Below are 6,474 nucleotides of genomic sequence, written 5' to 3' on the forward strand. Positions count from 1 at the left end.
TTTATATCCAAATTAAAATTTTATAAGTTTTTACCACTATTATTTCTCCATAAACGTCAACGATAAAAATTGATAAGGCTTAAACCCCTGGCCTTCATTCGAAATGAAGCCTTTTCTTTTGCTATCAGCCTGCCTGAAATTAAAGTCACATGAAAGTCAAAATTCATGAGCGGACACGCTAGGTATTCAGGGCGCTGGAGGGGTTTAGGTCAAATGATCAACCTATTTTGAATGAGTGAACACCTCTGATACAATCCAGGCCACATCGTAGCAGCATTCCTCATACGCTTGAGTATGGCTGTCAGAGCTGTTTTCTTGCTCCTTCTGGCGCATTGCTTTGGGGATCGGTGCCGTACTAATTTCTTCGCGTTTTTTCTTACTTTGACCAAAGAGATATAATTGTCAATCTGTCTCGAATCTTACTTGCGTATGTCGAAATATATTTATGTAATTGTCAAGTTTCAAAGCATTTGATATTATTGGAATTGATGGTTTAGAACTTGTATGGCATTGACACGTACAAAAAGGAGATCCCTGTAAGATCAGACCAGTTACTGATATATCTGCAAAGGAATGTATTTTTTATTTATATTTATATGGATGCCAAAAACGCATCGAAGTGATATCAGGGCAATTTTACTGACGTTTATGCATATGCAGGTCAAATTTAGAACACAACTACAGATACCAAAATTTGCTTAGTTTCAAATGCTAAATGCTAGTATTTACGGATATATTTGAAGTACCTAAATGCCTATCAGACCGAAACAAAATATACCATTTTTTAGGGGGTCACATCATACGTTTAATTTGTTATTGTGAAAATAATTCATTATGCATTAAATATAATTTGTTAATATTATGTATAGTAAATGACATATCATGTTAATTTACGCATTACGTTCAAAATAAGACAAAGAAAATGTTCTTTAATTTACTAGAACATGGGTGTACTTAATTTAATAATGTTAAGATATACCACGGAATTGCAGCAATAGCAACAACGATAATCTTGAGATAGTGGTAGAGCCTATATAATTTGTTCCATATCAAGCCTATATACTAGATGTATTTCGGGGATTTAATCTTTGACTGAATTAAGATATAAAACGTTGTATCTTTAACGATCGTTTTAAAGCTCAAAATAGGTCCTTGTCAGATTTAAACTATGTTTCTTAAATGAACCTTTAATACATGTCCCTGCTACTCCCCCGTGGCTTGCCCCTTAGGAGCTAAGTATGACTTAAAATGAAGGTATGCAAATTACACCTTTGCTTTAGTGGGGCAATAATCCTCTTTGCATCTGGCTGCTGGCTTTACGACCCGATGACGGTCGTAAAGATTTCTAGGGATACCCAATCCTAGGCTGGGGTGACGGCGGCTAAGGAACCTTCTTTTATTCTGATTTTTTATGATCGCGGGACTATTTCGATAATATCTAGAGCATAACATCGCCCGTAGAACCCTTACTAAGTTTAAAACGTCGAAACAGATGGATACTGTTTTAATTCATCGTATTTTGCTGTGAATGCAAGAAAAGAGGCATGCTTGAGGTAAACAAATCCTGCCGTTGGTTGGCACAGCTTGCCTACACCTTGGTTTACTAAATATTGACGTTATCCTGCTTTGCGGATTTGATATATGCTTTATGTCAAATTGAACACTTTAATAAGTGCTAAGTATTTAGATAAGTGTTTTAAACTCCCGACCGATTGCTGATAATATAGAGGAGGCTTCAAACAAATGACGTTTAACAGGATGCAGCTGTACGTAAGCGGTTAGAAATATACATATTGATAGGCCGTATTCCGCCTATAGAAAATTGAATAATAAACCAGTCGAAAGTCGATGGAATTCGAAGAAAAATAATTAAATACAGGCAACAACAAGATTGTAGTGAAGTGTCAAATTCTATTGATGAACGTCAAACTTTGGAACAGTTTTCTGCATTTCAACGAAACCAGCGTGGCGATAAAGGAATTATAGATATAATGTACAGTTAGGTTCATGGTAATGTTTATTTGATGCCATACGCCGAAGATTACTTGCGTTTTGCTTTACGTCGGATGCAATTACAAAATGTATGCAATATGAAATAATAGTATTCACCACCATTAAGCATATAGACCCATGTGTCATTAAATACTACTTTTTACTTCTTCACATAATTGTCTTTGCTTTTAATATGCACATTGATAAATTACACTGAAATAGGAAAGATATAGGATGCCTGTGGTACGTTGTTTGTTCCAAATAAGTGGTTTGGTTATGTTTTGTGTGTTTTTGTTGTGTGCTTTTTATGTTAAATGAATATGTGTTTGTTTTCATTTCTTTATCAACGGTGTCTGCAGTTCCTGTGTTGTACCCTTTTGCAAGATTCATTACCACAACGTGAATGGGATATCTGATCATCATTACAATCGTATTATGTTTTTCGAATGACGCAATAGCTGTTTGCAGGTGACACAAATCAAGAGAGGAATATTAATCACAAAGGTGTTAAAGTACGGTCTATAGCCACTGACACGGTTGCATGAGATATCTCAACTTACAAGAACATCACAACACATATGTTAAATACACTACGGTACAACAACCAATTAATGAAGGTATTTGCTACCTATATATTGCTTCACAATATTGTTAATTCGAATTTTTGTATTTTTTTTATTTTATTTTATTATTTTGCTATTTTTGCCTCATTTATAGTGCAATTTGTGTACCCGATATGTTTTGGAAGTGCGGGTAACATCAGTTCAGAAGTGGCTGTTGGAATGTGATATGGAATAAATGACTCTACTTATGTGGTGTCAGCGTGTACCGATGTTTAATCTCATATAGAGTTTGTGTTTCAGTGTAATAAAAGCATGGTCAAAAATACATAATCAAATAATAATCTTGTCCGGCATTGATTGAAACATAAAATATCGACGCGTTATGCAGTACTCTCTCATCATTACAATGTTAAATATCACGACCTTGGCCTCATGACAAGAATACGTCCCTGTCTTAGACATGGCTAGAGGTCCAGTCTCGTACTCATCAATATGTATCACCTCCTGTGGTACGATTGAATGAGATCTGATAGAAATAAAGAGATTTGAATACAAATATTTGTTTCATTACTAGTTATCTTGTACTAAACCTAAATGTTACTAACGTTACGATTGCGTCGGACTTAAACGAGAACAAAAGGGAATAATTATGAGTCAGGGGGAATCGATTCTGACTCGGGTCAAGCCTTTCCCGAAGCACTTGATCCAATACTGGCTCTCCCACAAGTATCATAAAGGACGACCGGCATTGCACATAAAACACCCAGAGTAATGGTTGGGCTAGTGATCTACGGTAAAAGGTACGGCCAAGGTTTTGTGTAAAATGACGACTGCAAACTCCACTCACGACAAAAAGGGTGTATGAATTGGTCATTCGTTTGATTGAGATATAAAATAAGTGCCACTGCATTAATCTTGTATTACTGAGTTGTTTCTTTGTATAATGTTATTTCAAACAAAATTGATAGGTTCTGTACCTTAAAATGACACACAAACATTTTGAAGAATCCATTATAATACACCAAGTTACATTAATTTTATAACTTAGTACCCACATCTAAAATCGATGTCAACTGTAGAGGACAAATTAAAATGTTTATATATATTGGCATTCCATTGTGTAATATTTCTTCCATTCAGTAAGTTCTGGTGTCTAGAACTTCAAGAGAAATTAAACTAGCTCGTTTCCAAAACCTCAGCGTTTCAGGCAATATATATGGAACTTGCTAGTGGGTTTGCAATGATGGAGAAATATAGCATTCTAGCAAATATATTCCGGTTGGATGATGGCAATTGCATTTCTTCCCTTTTGAAATCACTCAGGTAATGTTTTCATTCGTCAGCACCACCAAACATCTGAGAATAGCACCTTGTGAAGTAATTCCAACTTCAAATTGATAGCATGACCGCAAAAACTATCAAAAATAAGAACATATTTTTTTACCCTTTGCAAAACCTCAATGATCATAAGACAAGTTATTCCAGAGGGTAAACGCCGCATCCTTCATCAACAACATTTGCCATGTAAATTGAATTTTCAGTATTTTGATCTTATGGTTTCGAGGTTATTGATATTGTATATTTTTATGAGAAACCAATTGAATCTCAAAATTGAAATTTTCAATTATTATAGAGGTATTATTCGATAACCTTATTGTATATGGCTAACGACGAAATGAAAAAAAAAGTACTAATATGAATCAGATCATCAATAACTGTACTCTGCATTTAATGAAAAATGTGATAGGTTAATATTTAAATATATATTTATCTATTTATTGATATTATCTAGTTTTTCACCCGGGGAAGGCGGACTGTTCACAATATCTGTAACGTATAAACAATTAATGTTGGAACATTTCTTAGTTTGCTATTTTGCACAGCCAAGCAGTTTTGGCAATGCACCTAATCAAAAATGTTATAATCATATTCTTCTAAAAAAATAGTATTATAAAGCGCTATCTGATGATAAGAAAACACCAGTTAATAAACAAAGCCAGATCATTGAAGGATATTTGATGGCGTTGGCCTTGCGAACCTAGTAAATATCTCGACTGAAGGAATGTAATAACCTAAATGTGAATTGGCCTTTTGCATTTCTTTTTTAATGAGATACCTACAGTGTAAATTTGTGATTTCAATATAATGCCCATGAATGTATTTTGTTCCCTGCAGTTTTCTTCTCTGGAAGCTAACATAAACGCAATCATAGCCCTCCTTGCCAGTTCCTGATCATCTGACCAAATTTCAAACCCCAGAAGACAGAGTGTGTGTTCTTTAATTTACAACTGATAATTTATTTCAGTCATTTTTACTAATTGTAATTATAGTTTGAACCATGGGTATTATCAAGGCGCTATGACGTATTATCAACATATTACCTTGCCCGTTTGATCAAAACGCCGTCCATCAACTACCAGTTTATTGAAACTCTATCCCAAAGGTTGTACCATGTTTATATAAAAGTCTAGACCAAATTGTCAGGAAAGCATTCAACAAGAACGCAGACACCCTTTCACAGGCACCAAAAGAGGATGACACCACGCTATCTGTTTTCTTCATTGATTTCAACGCTTAATCTCCTACTATTACCACTCATTCAATTACAGACGTGCTTTGTGAGTCAATGAAGAGTAAAATTCGCTAATTATAGTAATACCTACATCATCGATGGGGCAAGGCTTACGGTAGAGTAATTTGGACATGTCAGCTATTTTTGGAGACCAGCGCAAATGCATAACAATGAGTATTCATGTCTTAATGACCGGCTTGCTTTTTTGACATGCATATCATTAAGAAGGTAATAGCTATTGACTATTGTATATTTACTAATACAATTAATATGAGTTTGTGTGTTTATTTGTGAAGGGCTTAATTATCCCCCTTTTGCATTAAGTACCAGATTTTAATGCATTTTTCAGTAATTTACAATTTGGGAACAGAATTTTAGGAATGTTTGGAAAGGCAATATACATAAGCTGTTTGTGTGTGTTTTTGTTTTGTTTTTGATTTTTTGTATTTGTTTTGTTTTGTTGTTCTACATGATAACCTAATAACCACTTGAAGAATATGCATGCACATCACGTTTTATTTTATTCTCTATCATTTAATATTCCAAATGTGCAATATTATTGCAATATTGATGTTCGTATAGGGTGTTTAATAGATATGCAATTATAGTTTTTTTTTTTTAACGTATACCTTTTCCCTGACTTCTCTTGTTAATTTCTGCACTTTTCGCCCCTTATCTCTGACAACACAGCTGTATGATGCAGGTTTATATCCATGTTCCCATTGTGTCTGCTTTGTAAAATCTTTTTTTCAGTCATTGGTACATATAAGGGTATACACACTTCTAAATATCAAACCATTTACATTTCACTTTCCGTTGGTTTTTAAACAGTACATAGTTTTATCCCAGGGCTATATTGAAGTTATCTAGTACGTTATTCCAAATTGAAAACTAATTCTGGGCTTTTCTATCCGTTTAAACTAATAACAGATCTAGTATTTAGATGACACTGATGCTGAGAGGGAATTTACAGAACTATTGATATATATGAATTTATAACAGTGTAGAAATAACTTTTTGGAATTGTGATGCAAGATGAAGTACTCGACATGTAGTCACAGGTTGCTATCACATGTATCTTTGAACTAGTACTGAACTTAAATTGTATTGAAATAGCACCAAATGTTTTAATTAGGCAATGGAAGAAATAACACTTTGCCATCTTATGAACATTATTAATCACAAAATATTAAACTGCAATTTAGTGTCTTTTTTATTTAATTAAATCGACTTTTTTTGATGATTAGGCTACGATGTGATTTAACTTGGCAGTTAATGGCTAGAATTGCATTTCGGATATTAATTTAACCGAATAGTTGATAAGTTTTAACGCGTTATCAAACATGC

The sequence above is a fragment of the Pecten maximus genome, chromosome 2 (assembly GCF_902652985.1).
Source record: "Pecten maximus chromosome 2, xPecMax1.1, whole genome shotgun sequence".
NCBI lineage: Eukaryota > Metazoa > Mollusca > Bivalvia > Pectinida > Pectinidae > Pecten > Pecten maximus.